Source organism: Vidua chalybeata, chromosome 3 (genome assembly GCF_026979565.1).
Source record: "Vidua chalybeata isolate OUT-0048 chromosome 3, bVidCha1 merged haplotype, whole genome shotgun sequence".
Lineage (NCBI taxonomy): Eukaryota > Metazoa > Chordata > Aves > Passeriformes > Viduidae > Vidua > Vidua chalybeata.
In genome coordinates this window covers 17598613-17613346 of record NC_071532.1, presented here as the reverse complement: position 1 = coordinate 17613346, position 14734 = coordinate 17598613, and the positions used below count along the sequence as shown (strand labels likewise).

General features: G+C 45.4%; 1 protein-coding gene across 2 annotated transcripts in view; it reads left to right on the top strand.

The window, feature by feature from the left end:
- The window catches only part of LOC128786232 (uncharacterized), a 45333-nt gene extending 44318 nt beyond the window's left edge, over positions 1–1015 (top strand). For both annotated transcript variants that reach the window (XM_053939366.1, XM_053939364.1), the window contains one exon: positions 612–1015. The gene's annotated coding sequence lies outside the window, so the exon portion shown is untranslated. The remainder of the gene's footprint in view (positions 1–611) is intronic.
- Positions 1016–14734: the final 13719 nt, after the last annotated feature.

Here is a 14734-nt window from a genome sequence, read left to right as displayed (position 1 = left end):
CATCTTTCTGCCAATGAAGAGAGTCCTAAATATCTGAAGTTAATCTAAAAAGCCCCTGCATTGTTTGTAGCCTGAATTTATGCTGCAATGAGGACTCTGAGCTGTCACTCATATCAACAGGCTCTTGACTCTAAACTCAGCAATGGCCACTCAAGTCTTAGCTTCCCTCACTATTGCATGTTGCCTGAGGATCTGTTTATCCCCTAGGCTCTGTACTGCCCTCCTAGACAGCAAAATGCCTATTTCTGCCTCTTCAACAGCTCTTCCAGGGTGTTGCACAGTAACTGCTATCCTGTAGTCTATAAATACAGCACTGTCAGCTTAAAACATTTGAATATAGAGAGGAGTGGCATGGGGACAACTACCTAGTTGGGTTACTTGGGTATTTCATTCTCTTAAGTGCTACACTGAAATTTGAAGGTGGGAATGAAGCTATTGACAAGGCTGAGGTCTTTTGCTCTAGAGGTCCAGGTAGTCCAAATGGCCCTGTTCCCAAAAAACTTGGAGTAGATTTGTCCTGAGCATCTGGATCCATGCAAGCTACTGCTATATCAAGTTTTATCTGATTTGGTTGTTGGGTTTTCCAAAATCTCCTATTCTTTGCTTTTCAGAGGAAATGTGTCTAAGAGGCTAGACCATGCTGGCAGACCTCCAAGACCTTGTGCTGATTTGCCCTGGTGGAGACTCCAACCCGTTGCTGCTGTCTGGGAAAACCAGATCAGTGTGTCCTTGAGAAGAACATATAGACAATGAGAGTGTGCATGGGGAAAAATGGACCAGATCTACCTCTTCTGCTTCCCTCTGTGCTTGTGCAGGGTAGAGCCAAGCATTGACTTAGGAAGGCAGGATGAGCCTGTGGAAATCAGATGCAGCACAGAGGAGGAGGAGGAAGAGGAGGAGGAGGAAGGACATAACATCTTCATTATCAGGATGGAAATGTGGAACCTCAACTTTCAAAGGTCATCCAGTTGGGCTCACACTCCAGCTCACATTGTCTGGAGAAACAGGTCTTCATACACAGAAACAAAGATTCAAAACAAATAAAAAAGCATTTAAAAGCATTGTCCTGCCTGGCTGCTCCAGATGAGTTTTGTAGTGAATCTGGAGGCGCTTTTTTCCTGAAGTCCTGTGCTCCCATTATGCTGCCCACGAGCTGCATGGGGTCAGGGCTTGGCACCATGGGTCACCAGAGACAGTCACCTTAATCAGCTTAAACCACAGCTTGACTCAGGCCTCAAACTGTGCCACCCATCCCAAGGGAAGGTCTCTGAAACAGAGAGCGACTGCCCTGAAAATTCCTCATGTGGTCACTTTTGTAAAGTCCTGCTCAGCTCGGAGAGGGATAGGGAAATAAGTTAGTGGCATTCTGTCTCTAAAAAGCAGAATGTTTCAGCTGTGATTCATTTTGTCTGGGGATTTGGCCTATTTTGCTAATTTGTGGGAAGACAATTCAGCAGAATTGGTAACCAGTTGTTTGCTGATGGCGCCTTTGGGATGGAAGGTTGTTGCCTTCCACCTGGGAGACATGGGAGATACTATTACCAACACAGATTGGGGCACAGTGTCATTTCCTCCATAATGTCCTTGGAGATGTGCAGAGATGGGCCTCTTGTGTCTGTGGGGCTAGTCTGGCCGATTTTTTATTTCTTTCTTTGAAAGAGCAATAAACACCTTTGGACCGCCCCATGGAGGACTGAGTTGTAGCACATTGTCCTCAATTTGCCTTCTGCTTCCACTGCCTGTTGTCTTTGCTCCTTTGTGGCATGTGTGAGGATGGATATGTCTGTCCCAAGAAATTGTCTGCAGCCATTTTGCAGTCCTTTTGACATCTGACAGACCACTTGTGGCCCACAGACCACAGGCTGAGAAACACTGTATGGGGTGATGTCTACTGAGTTGCCTCCCAGAACTCAGGTTCTTTGAAACACATAAAAAGAAGCAGTTTCTGTCCTGGAAAAAACATTGCCTTGGGCAGACAAGCATGGGGGAGGCAAGGACAGGGACACCCCAGCCACCCAGCAGGACAGTCCTCCAGTCCAGGGAACTGACTTTCCCAGAGTTACTGTCAGAGCAGCCCAGGTGAAGATTTAGGGGGTCCCACTTGCAGCTGTGCTGTGACATGACATGGGGATGCTGGCAAAGGGCAGGCAGGTAGGGAGGCGCAGTGTGGGTCTGTGGTGGGAGGGAGTAGAGGGGGAGGAGGGAGCTCCGCCAGCCCCACCACACTCCAGCAATCAAAGCCCAGCCTCTGTAATTAATACTATTTAGCCCAGGTTAGTAGCAGAGGAAAATGTCTCTTGTCAGCCTGGCTTTGCCCACTGGCCCTGATTTAGCAACATGAAAGCATTTTTTCTGATTAACTGTTCACTGAAGGAGATAAAAGAGATGACCATGAAATGTTTTCTTTAATGTGATGAATGTAAAGGGACTGGTAGAGCTGGAAAGGGTGAGAGGAGAGAAGAGAGAATGCTCCGACAGCAGATGGGGCTGGGGTGGGAAAAGGGTGTAGGGCAGAGCTGGGGAGCTGGGATGGAGGGGGCTGTGAGGCAGAGGCAGAACTGGGGGTTGTCCAGGACTAAGCTGGCAGAGGCCCCAGGATGGGAATGAGTGGATAACCAGGATGGAGGCAGTAGTAACTGAAACATTTCTGAAAAGAGAGCTATGGTAGCAACTGTAATTGTTACAGATGTATATATAGATAGATATGTATATATGCATGAGGTTTTTTAAGGCTTTTATGAAGTTGCAGGCTGAATGCCAAATTTCACTGCTCATCTCTACTACTAAGCTAAAAAAATGTCGGTAGCTAGGAAACAAAGTGAAATAGTAAAGCTCGATTTCTAACATGATGTGGTTAGGATATTTTGGGGAACAGTGATGCTGCTCCTACTTTGTAAAACCATAGCAGGGGGTTGAAAAGCTATATTTAAAAGCTAAACACAGTTCCCTACGATCCTTTAAAAGAAATTTCACTGTCATGTAGTCCAAACTGGCCTTCGGTGGCTTTCAATGTGCTTTTTAACTCTGTGCTCTTGACAGCTTACATTTTAAACTTTTCTCAAGATGGACAATGAAGTTGGTTTGACCCACTTAAGATTAGTTTCTGGTTTCTGTGTGTTGGGTAGGAATAGGGTGGGTACTTGCCAGAATGAAAAAACACTAATTTGGAAGAGAGGGGGAGAAAATACAAAGAGCATCGCCAGTCAAGTTAGTTTCTGCAGAAAAAGATTTTGCCCTGATGTTTTTATGTCTTTCAGGATAGAAAGGGAGAGTGTGTAAAATAAGATTATTTCAACTGAGAGGTTCTTATTGAAAGGTAATTGTGCACAAGATAGAGGATGAAGGTCCTTATAGATAAGTACCCGGTCACAAAAACTGATGTGCCTTGTATGAGCTGATCGTGCTAAAGGGGATGTAACTTTACAGCCAAGCCAGCAATTGTTATCTCCCCAGGATGTGCACTGGGGGCTCAGACATGCACAAAGGCATCGGCTGTGTTCGACATTAGGTTGGCTGGTCTGTAAGCAGATCGGATGTCCTCACACCAAGCTCCCCTTTTGAGTTAGCTCAGCTCCTCTCCCAGAGGTCAGAGGAGACACAGGAAAGGTCCCTGAGCAGGCAATGGAAACACTGAAAGGGAGGTGAGGCTTGAATGCAGATAAGAGGAGTGAAAACTAATTGATCTGAAAAAGCACTGTCATTGTGGGGTATAAAATAATGACTGGGAAGTCCCTTTTATTTACTGTGAGGCAATAATAAGAGAAGGCCGATGATAACACTGAAAGGGTGACATTTTAGGGGTCTTTAATCTAGGAGAGAAAAGCACAACAAGCAACAGGGGTTGCAGTTTCCAGCCTGGCAAATGTAAATAAGAAATGAGGCATGTTGCACAGGGGCTGCTGGCACACATTGAAACAGAGTATGAGTGGAGGTTGTGTGGGGCTCACCATCTCTTAATGGTTTGGTGTCCAGACAGCTGATTTTCTGGGAGATAAAAACACGTTACTGAGCTCAACTGCAGTGATGGCTGAAATTCAGTGGCAGAGCATTAGTCAGGCTAAGAATTCCTGCCTTTTCTTCATTTAGGCAGAGGCTTGACTGAAAAATACCATACTCACCCAAGCACCTCACCCACAGGGACTGTCCCAGGGTGGTGGTGAGTACAGTCACCTTCTTAAGGGGCTGTGATGTTTGCATGGCCGAGAAAAACGTGCATCCCTTTATTGCCTGGGGGAAAGCGGGATTAGTCTGTGTGGAAGCAGCCACAGGCAATAGTCTTGAGTGGAGGCCTGAGGCCAGGAAGAGTCAATGGCCAGGAGGAGTCAGTGTGGTCTCTGCAGGAACATGGCCACTGCCATGGTACACATGGACCTGGGACAGCCACTCTGAGAGCTGTCCTGGGTGATCCCTCTGACAGCCTGCCTCATCCATAGCATCAGTGCATGTTTCCCTCAGACCTTTCAGGATCCCCTCCTGTTGTGTGCCCCTAGGGCAGAGCCCTCCATGTGTTCCCCTCCCTAACCACACCTCTGTTCCCAAAATCTCCATGTCTGTGAAATATCCTAAGCCCACTGTAGGCTCAGCTAATCTGCTGTGACCCATCCTGCTAATCTGCAAGCAGCTGCCCAGGCTGCCAGCACATCCCAAGGTTTTGGGGTAAGGGAAGTCCATGCCAAAAGCCCCACCTTGCCTCTGGCATGCAGAGTGGGTCAAGTAGTGCACAGGAGGTAAAAAAATACCTGCCAGTGACGACTAAGTAAAAATGTTTTCCCAGAAAAGTGGCATATCTCTCAGCCTGGAGTCCATCATTGTAAATAATTTTTGTTTTAAAAGCAAACAAACAAATTGGTGGAAGTCTCCCAGCAGCAAGTGCTGGCTCCATGTGAAATCCAGCCTCGCAGCCCATGGTTCACAGTTGTCTGTTTATTCTATCTGCTATTTATAGCTGGTCAAACCTTTCCATCCTGCCTCCTGTTTCCTACTTGCTCTATCTTAATAATTAATGTACTTACTGTCAGTATTTTAATAAAACAAACAAAAGATTAATGAAAAATATTGCCTGTGGCCAGGGTGCTGCTGGCTTGAGGTGTTTGATAGGACACAGGCCAGCTGGGGAAGCCTGTGCTGTAATGGATATTGGAGAAATGCTGAGATGGGAAAAGAGGTGGTGTACATCTAAAGCATGGGACAGAGCTCAAATATGACAGGACTGGGTCTGTCTTCCTGGTGTGAACCACAGTATTTTCACCGTCTTTGTCTGAACCACCCCTCCTTTTGTGCCAGCTGTGGTTCCTGGTCCCAGCTAGGGCAGCCCCTGATCCAGCTGTGGCAAGTGGCCCCCTGGCCAGAAGGCATGACAGACATGGGAAAACGATCATTGTGTGGGTTCAAGGGGAAGCTGTTTAACAAAGAGACTGGCTGGCCGTGGTTATGGAGAAGTTTGGCTGGGACAGGGATTTGCGGGCGATTGCAGGCTGGTGGCTGTGGCTGCTTGGTGAAGGTAGACAGTGACTCCACAGCTGAAACCACTCTGGAAACCTGTGACAGAGGAGCATCCTGAAATCTTTGGGCTAGGTTACACCAGCCAACATGGAATAATGAACTGAACAAGCAGTGAACAGAAAAAGATGTATGTGCCACTAAGCATCACTTCATCATCCACTCTTTTGCAGATGTCCTTTGTACTGCTGCTACACGAGCCATGACTGCAGCCACCTCGCTGTGTCAGCTTCACATTTTTCTCCTGTAGGATTGTATTTCCTTACCTACATGCAAGTTTAAGCACTGCTTTATAGCCTCAAGCAGACACCAACCATGTCCCTCTCCCTTATTTAAATTCATTTTTACCTGCCAACACAGCACAAGATTCTGTAAAGTATGGCTATAACTGTGCTCCTGCTTTGTGAGTTGGTGTTTTGGTCTGTGTCATGAACTATATAGGCCTCATTGGCCTTAAAATCCCCAAAATTATCACCCATGCTGATGCTGTCTTTCTGAACAGGTCAGTTTCTTTCATTTCATGTTGGGTCATTTAGGAAGTAGCTCTAAACCTGACACTTGCTTCTCTTTCTTGAATAGTGCGTGATAAACACTTCTGGATTTTTGAACAAGTGGGATTTGCATCCCTTTGTGGAGGGAGTGTAGTTCACCTGGTTGTTGCATGAGTGGATATATTCTCATTTAGAGAAGATGATATTGCAATGTACTGCTCAGCATAAGACAGGTCCACAGCCTAAAATATCTCTGATCCCATAAGATATCTCTGTTCTCCCTAGGAATCTCCATGTCTGGAGAGTGATGCATGCCTCTGCTCCTAGGAAAAAACCTAGGCAGCTAAGTGGATTAGGTATAAAGTGTGGCTAGAGAAAGCTCAGTGAATTTTTCTTTTTTAAGTTGCCTACCCAGGGTGCAAATTCTGAACCCTCTAAAAAGGCCACTTGTGATCAGACGTTGTTTAAAACAAATGTTTTTAAAAATAAGTTATAGGGTGTGTTTTGTTAATCTTAGGAGGTCTTCACTAAATTAGTTTATTACATATTTTTACACTGGATCATTTTCAGGCTTTTTTTTTTTTTTTTTTTTTTTTTTAACAGGGCTGCTAATAGGATGGGACTGAACTGTTAGCAGTCTCAGGCACTGTCCAATGATTCACCAACGCATTTCACTTGTACTACAGCTGATATTTGTGTGACATTCAGCATGCCAGACTGGAACATTCAATATTTGGGACTTGTATTCCTCCCAGACAGAAAGGCGCTTAGGAGAGGCTTCAGTCTATCTTTGGGCTCCTTTCTTTAACAAGAATCTGATTAAGTTAATTATGTTTTGTGAGAAAAAAATAAAAAGGAATAGAAAAAACAACATATGAGATGTCAGTGAAAAAAAATAGAAAAAGCTTTCTGAGCAAAAGGCTCGAAACAATGGATTGCTGCCATCTTAGCTGTTTCACCTTTCCTACTGGCTCAGCTGTGATTTACATTTCTATTGATGAAACAGTGATCCTGATGTGAAACAGCTCTGCAAATAACCAGAGCAAAATCCATACATCCCTTCTCAATATTCCAGCTCAATATTTTAGTGGAATAAAAAACTGAAAAAAAGATTTATTAAATTGGTATTTTCTTTGGAAACTGGGGAATGGGGTTATTTAATCAGAAATGCTTTGGCAGATATAGTAGAGCACAAAGTGGATGCTCCAGGAGGGCAGGCTCTTTCTGCAGAACACCACCCCACATTCCATCTTTCTCACCTAAGCATTTTTTTTTTAACGCCAAGTACCTTTTCTGACAATATTTACAGGGGTCTTTAAGAATCTTATCAAAAATCAGATTGGATAAAGGTCTAATGGCTCTTCCTCCATCTGGTACAGAAGGGAGTTAACAGCATAACAATGCGAGAATGTTTAACAGTTCATGCAATTGCACAAATGTTTCTTTTATTCCTAGAAATAGAAATCAAAAAGGGCTTTATGAGTTTGACAGATTGCCCCATGCTACACTGTCAGTTGCTCATTTCAATTCCAACCATACACAGCTGCAACATGTTTGATGTCCTATGAACCCAAATCAAAGCAGTGAACATCTTCCTAAATATTTCTGTAACAAAACCTGCTCAATAGACTAAATTATCTACAGAAGGAGTCCTACAGGAAGCACCTGCACTTTGGTATTTAGTTCAGCACTGTGTTACCTAATGCTGCTGACCTGTTCTGTGATCTTGAAAAAAAAAAAGCTTTTTTATTTGTTTCCTCTCAGATCCCATCACTCTTTTGTCTCCTCACATGCTGAGTGCTTCATAGTGGATTCTGTCTCATCCCCTTTGTTTGTGGGAGGCTCTGTGTGGCTCAGTCAAAGCCCATAGAGAGTGATGTCATATGAATAGTGCTTGTCACCTGGACAGAACAGTGGAAAGGTCTGTCTGATTTACCCCCTTGTCTGTTGTGGCACAGGACCATTTTATGGTGTTGTAAAAGTTGATGATGTGAGTGAAGAGATCAGACCTCACCTTGGGATGCTGCTGCAGTTCCTGGTTGCTGGCACAATAATGCAGAAATGCAGATGAGTTTCTTGCTGATGGCCTGGACTAGAGGCAATACAAAGCAGCTTGAAGGAAGATTTGCTCAATTCCAGCTTCAAAGACGCAGGAGGTATTTTTATTGAAAGAGGAGCACCAGCATGGTCCCCTGTAAAGGTGCAGGTGCTACTCTGAGGCATGAGCTCCAGTAAGCGAAGTTAAATCTACAGGGAGAAGCAGAGTTAAGGAAGCTTAGCTTATAATGGCTGCACTGCAGGGCTGGAACTCCCTATGCTTCCCATACTTACTCTTACAATACCCTCCAGTCCAATTCAAATCCTTTACCAGGCTGTGTAGCAGGCAGCAAAGGCTGGACATGGTGCCTGGACACTAGACTCACCAGGGACCCTCTGATGCCTGATGGGGAGCCTATCGGGGTGCCACCCCCATCCATGTGCCTGCAGCACATCAGCAGAGCACTTTCCAAGCACAAGGACGACTCTGAGGAGACAATGTCTTGGGTTGACACAACGTGTGCTGAAGGAAAGCAGTTCATCAGAAAAGAGAGGAGGAAGTTTCCAAGATGTTCAGAGCTGTAAATCAAAGAAGAGCATATGAAAAAGGAAGACAGTTTTCTGTAGCTTGGATCAGTCTGAGCTGTTAAGACTCCAGTTTGTACAACACTTCAGTCCTGAAGTATTTAAGCTTTTTATGTAACGAAGCTGCCTGGCTTTGGGCTGTTCTTTGCATGGGGCTTCTTACAGTTGTTGGACCAAAAACACAGTGACATGTAGTATTTCTTTGAAAGTTTAATGGGGATAAAAGCCATATGAAGGTAATGAGATAAAAATCTCATGACATCTGTTTGCACTTTTAAAAATTACATGAAAACTGAAAGCATGCAAATAAGCTCAGCATTTGATGAGTGGTGAGCAGTCTTCTCTCTGCTTGTGTGTCAGCCTGGAGCTGCTAATGACTAGACAGGCTGTAACTGCAGCTAAGAGAAAGACACAAGAAATCTTGAGTAATAAAGCAAAATGCCAGCTTTGAGTATTGCTGAAGTCCCCACACAGGTGAAGTATGACAGTCTTGAGCAGTCCTGAGAACTTCTGATTCCACCAAGCTGGCTCAACACAAAGCCCATAGTGACTCTGGAGCAGACAATCTTTTGCCTCTCTTTCAAATCACTCTGACACTATCTAACCCTCTTCCTACACCCTGAAGGTCCGGGTGCTATTCCAGACTGAAACCATGACAGCCAGGTCATCCCCAGACTTGTAGCGGGTGGAATCAGGCAATCAAATGCAGGATGCTCCAGGTTTCTCTACAGGTGCTGCAGACATTAAAGCATGGGAGGTCATGGCAGGTGTAGGAATCAAAGCCTGAAACTGTGCTTGCAGCAGCAGCAAAAAAGAGGGGACACCACTGGAAATATGCACCTGGAATGAATCCCTCTTTCCGTCCTATGTCCAACAGTGGCCAGCACCAGGTTTCCTAGAAGAGATGTGAGAGCTTGGAGGACTCAAGTGTGAAGTAAGCCTATTTCTGCTCTTCATCCTGTCATGGGTCTACCTGCCAGCTAAGCAGCTCAGTCAATGAGCAGCCAAAGACAGGTCCTGGAGCAGGATAACTCATAATCCTTCAGACAAGTGGTCATTATTTGCAGTGTTTCTGAGCCTTGCTGACTGCCTTCAAAATTATAGAAGTTGGCCTGATGGTACACAGATAACTGAAGTCAGACATTCCCCCTCTCCATGAGAGGGAAACTCCCTAGGCCAACTCTCACAAGTTAGCAACAAGAATGAGACGAAAAATTGCATAACTTACAGTTATTTGCACTGGCCCTGTGCCTTCTAGCTACACAGGCCCTTTCTGAGTACTGCTGAGTCAAAATATGGCTGACACTGGCTGGTGTCAAAATATGTGTATTCCACTGGAATTCCCCATTCTTTAACTTTTTTTCCTCCATCACTTTTGTGCTTATAAGGGAAAAAGGCAGGTGTTCACAACTGTACCTTTTAAGACCACTGGCACTCTCCTATTGATGACTTCCTTTCTCCTTCCTGAGGCAATGTTAATCCTGGAATGCTCAGGGTCTTTCTGCTCTCACTGCATGGGGGTGGGTGATCGCACCTGTGGCTCACAGCAGCTGATACAAAGGTGTTGGGACCTCAGCAGTGGTCCCATCAGGACTACAAGTGCCAGCCTCCTCCCTGAGCATATCACCTAGAACCCCATAAAGTCTATGAGTCACACAAAGGCTCCAGGGTACCTTTACTTGTTTTCATCACTCTGACTTTCTCTTGTAAAGGGATCTCTCTTCACTGAAGCACTGAGGAGTGACTCCCCAAGCTTTGTCAAGTCCTTTCTTATCCAGGAGGCATTTGCATCCATTTTATCTCATTATACATCTTCCTTACCTCATTACACATCCTTCTTGTATTATTGTACATCATCCTTTCTGGATCATTAAAGCAATCAGCCCATGGCAGTGAAGAAGGGCTGCTGACCAGTGAGGGAGCTTTGCCAGGGAGGAATGTGGAATGAAGCATAACTATTATAAGGTTTGGGTGCAAGCACGTCAAGCTCCAGGATCAGGAAAATTCAGGACTATTGTATAATGCAAGGGATCTCAAGATGCTAAAGAGACAGACTTGCCAACAAATGCAACAGTGCAGATTTGTAGAAAAGCCTGGATCATGAGAGAACAGAAGTCCCAACAACCCCAGACCGTTCCACTTGATAGATGTATAAGCCTCTGCCTTTCACTTCAGGGCTTTACTAAGGGAATTTGAAAAACACACTACATCCCATTAATTCTTGCTGGAAAGCTCTTCTTGAGTTAGTTGACTCTTCTCCTTAGGTCAGTCTAGCAAAGAAAAGCTCCTCCTGACTTGAAGACCTAAGATAGCAGCTCTTGGGTTCTGTGTCAGGACAGTATCCATGGGAAGGGAGAGCCTAAGAGAGGTTCTGTTAGAGCCCAGTACCAAGAAAATGGATGATGAAATGAGGGGACAGCCATCACATGGATAGAGAGCTGATGGAGCCTCACTCCAGGATATCTATTAAAGTCAGCTGCATGTAAGCACTTTCTTTGAATAAGTGCAAGCAGTTCTCTGAGTAAGAGCTCAGAAGCAAAATTGGGCAAGGCTTGGCTTGGTGGTACAAATGTGACTGCAGTCAGAAAATACTTTATTTTCCTTGAGATGCAAACTCACTAACCTCTGTGGGATGTGGCAGAGGGGGACAACACTGGAAATGAGAGCAAGAATTGCACAACACACTGTGATAGAAATGAGGCTTGACTCCCAGCCAATGTAAATTTGAAGTAAGTGCTATACTGGATGAGATCAAAAGTCCACCTAGTTCATTCTCCTAGCTTGGACAGCAACTGAAGTATAAGAACTGGGCATTGACAGAGGGATCTTTTCCCTTCTGCACTCTTTTAGCACCTGACAGCTTGCACTGCAGACACATCTAGAGATGGAGCTTTGGCTAGACAACTGTATTTGACCATGAGAGGTTTCTTATCGTCTGTTGTGATGTTTGAGCCACTGAGATGGTTGTTTTCCACAATATCCAGTAGCAATGAGTTCCATGGGATGGTTATGTCCCATGTGAAAGGGCATAACTGAGTGGGTAGGAGGCCAAATGAATGTTTGCTTCCTGAACCGTTACCACCCCCCCACCCTTTCTCAACATACACAGAATTAAGAACTATGAACCTTTCAATCACAGCTTATGAAGAAATCCTGCAGCTGTACCACACAGAAAAAATGGGAAAGTCCGAGGTTGAAATGGGTTGTTGGTTATTCCACATGAGTAACATTTTCATGGGAATTTTGCTAATTAAATTTAATTGTGATGCTGCAAAAATGTTGTGCAAATAATGTTGCTGTGATACATGTGTTGCAAGTTATTACCAAGCCATAAAGGAGCTGGGAAAGAAGAAACTGAAACACAAAATGCTTCGTGACGCCAGAACACCTTCTGGTGAGTATCAGTTTGCAAACCGCAATGTAAGTTTATGCCCACAATTTAATTGACCTCCTGAAAGCAAAGGTAAACAGGAATAGAAGGGCAGGCGTCTGCGGTTCTCTCTTTCCTCCAGAGAAATTCATTCTCCATCAAGCTCTGCTCTATTTCACTGGCATTTTCTCAGACCCTGAGCAATAGAAAACAATACCTAAAAAACAACTCTTAACTTAGGTGTGCAGGGAAGGGGACCTGTGAGACATGCTCAGCGGTTTTGAGGACAGACACACATCTCCCAAATCTGACAAGGAAACCTGAGACCCACCACAGAAACCACACAGCCCAAAACAAAAAGATGGCTTAAGAAAACAGTGTGCTCTGAATGCACTGCTGTGGTGGGAAGTGTGTCAACCAAACTCTTAAGTGGTTATGGCTGAGAAAAAAAACCATTTTATCTCTCCTCCCAAAACTTGCAATCAAACATCAAAACTTTTGGTTTGGCACAATTTACTCACTTCTTTTCTTTAAATACAGTCTAGAAGTAGAAGAGCATCAAAACAAACTGAGGAAGCAGGAGGTGTGTCCACTGCCCCTGGTAAGGCAAATTGCTGTGCTTGAGGGCTGCCCCAGGAGAGCTAAGTTGGTTGCTTACATCTCATGGTAGGACCCCTGGGACTAAGGATGCATAGTTTCCCCCTCATTACAGAGACTGGTGGTGTGAAATGCTGCTCCTTTAGGGAGAAATCTCATCCAGAAGCCATTTGCCACTGCCTTTTTGGCACAGACTGATTATCTGCTGTGTAAGCTGTGCTATATTGGTATCACAATTATACAGCCCCTTCTCCTTCATCTTGTTAATCTGTTAGCACCTGGGTACGTAGAGTTGAAGCAATGGCATTTAATGTGGGAAGAAAGGCAAGTGCTAGGATTAAGCTGCCCTCCAGTAGTAGGTACTAAATAAAGAAAAGCAATCACCAAGAAGGCTGTCTCAGCCCCAGTGCCTGTTCCAGCTCAGCCTCTCCCATACACAGACCTTATTTCTACCACAGTGCACATTTGTGTCCAAGGAACAGGTCTGTGGAAAGGGGAGTAGGGCTGTTCACATGTGTTAAGGGCCATCTGGAGAGCTGCAGACCTTCTTGCTGCCTCCTTCCTGGGGTATGGACTCCATGAAGGCCACTGGACATCACCCTCTAACTCTGAAGCTCTTACAGGCAGGGATGCTGCATCTTGCAGTCATCCTGCTGCTGGCCAGGCTCTCAGACCTCAGAAACTTCCCTGCAATGCTCTCTAGGCTGCAACACAAGAAGAAAAGGGCAAGTGGAGGAGGGGAGCTTGGGACTGTAGGATTCCCATGGTAGCAGAGGCACTTTGTGACCCCGAATAGGCTATGCCATGGGAGTGAAGGCGATGTGTTTCAAGCTCAGTCAAACCAACAGGCACACACAGTGTGTAGAGAGCCACCATCAGCTTCCTAAATTAAAGCTGTCAACAGGCTTGGGCCACCCAGTATAACAAGGGAGATGTGCTCAACACAAGTACCTCCCTGCCATTTTGAACTCAATGTGTGCTGCAACATCAAGGCCACCACATGGCTGGGCTTTGGTACAGGACAGCATAGCCCACCTCTCCAGGAGCTGCAATCCCAAACCTCACATCTGCTTTGGGAGAGGAAACGAGGCTGGCCACACTCCCTCACAGGGAAATAGGCAGAAAGAAGAAATACAGCAAGCCTGAAGAGAGAGAGGAGTGGGGCTGGTGTGAGCCAGGGCTTCACCAGAGCCCATTTTTCCTCCTGGAATAAGGAGGCAGGTGTGGAAGGGATGTGCTCTATCCCCTGGGCGTGCAGTTTCCCATTTTGCATTCCCAGCCAGCATTAAGGATGGCAGAATGGGCTGTGCTGTGACACGTTGTGCCTGCTTATCAGTGGGTTCCATCAATCCCTGGCACAGTGGAGCCAGTAGCAAGTGTGAGGGAAACCAGATGGTTGTAGAGGTGTCAGTCTGCCTGTGCTCTGTTTGTACATGTATCACATTCACTTTTGCATACATCTCCACCCACACAGAACTGAACTGAACTAAGGTAATTTGCAATAACTAAGTGGGATTTCTCTATGACAAATCCAATCTTGAGATTCACCCTGTGGATGATCCTTGTATAAACCTCCCACCCTTTCAATTACCCTTTCTCCATCCCACTGCAGCCTTGTAACTCCTCTGCTTGCCAGCACTGAGGTGGCTCAGTAGAGCATCCTTTTCTCCCACATGGGAACAGTGGACCAGTTTGGTACTCCCAGGAGGCTTCGCCTGCAGCAGGTGTTACTCAGAGGCTGGTGAATAAGAGCCCAGGGAGAGCCTGGGAGGAGCTGCCAGCTGCAGCCTCACTCCATTAGCATGAGATGTGCCAAGAGTTTTAGAGTTGATCACCGCCAGGAGGCAACTTCCTGATGCAATTAAGATAGAGGTAAATTCAGACACATCTTGTCACTCTTCTGGGCCGTGTGTTGCTAATTAAAAGTCAGCCTGTATGTTTAGGATCAAGGACAGCAACACATACTTTGGTGGTAGAGGACATTTTTGTGTGTCCTTGTGACACTGGTGGTTGGACCTACAGAACATGGTTGTAACTACCAGTTAGTGAGAGGTTTCCCTTGGACTCTTTTAGCTTATGCTGCACACCTGGTCCCATTTAAAGGCTTATTAAGTTCAGAGAGGCAGGGCTATCCCACAGCTCAAGAGCTGTAACA